Raw genomic sequence first — 643 nt, forward strand, 5'->3', positions numbered from 1 at the left:
ATGCTATGTTTCTCCAGGCTATGTTTCTCCAGACTATGTTTCTCCAGGCTATGTTTCTCCATGCTATGTTTCTCCAGGCTATGTTTCTCCAGGCTATGTTTCTCCATGCTATGTTTCTCCAGTCTCCAGGCTATGTTTCTCCAGGCTATGTTTCTCCAGGCTATGTTTCTCCAGGCTATGTTTCTCCAGGCTATGTTTCTCCAGGCTATGTTTCACCAGCCTGTGTTTCTCCAGGCTATGTTTCTCCATGCTATGTTTTTCCATGCTATGTTTCTCCAGGCTATGTTTCTCCAGGCTATGTTTCTCCATGCTATGTTTCTCCAGGCTATGTTTCTCCATGCTATGTTTCTCCAGGCTATGTTTCTCCAGGCTATGTTTCTCCATGCTATGTTTTCTCCAGGCTATGTTTTTCTCCATGCTATGTTTTTCCAGCTATGTTTTCCATGCCTATGTTTCTCCAGGCTATGTTTTCTCCAGGCTATGTTTCTCCATGCTATGTTTCTCCAGGCTATGTTTCTCTTGTCTCCATGCTATGTTTCTCCAGCTATGTTTTCTCCAGGCTATGTTTCTCCATAGTGCTATGTTTCTCCAGGCTATGTTTTCTCCAGGCTATGTTTCTCCAGGCTCCAGGCTATGTAGCAGA

The sequence above is a fragment of the Salvelinus namaycush genome, chromosome 2 (assembly GCF_016432855.1).
Source record: "Salvelinus namaycush isolate Seneca chromosome 2, SaNama_1.0, whole genome shotgun sequence".
NCBI lineage: Eukaryota > Metazoa > Chordata > Actinopteri > Salmoniformes > Salmonidae > Salvelinus > Salvelinus namaycush.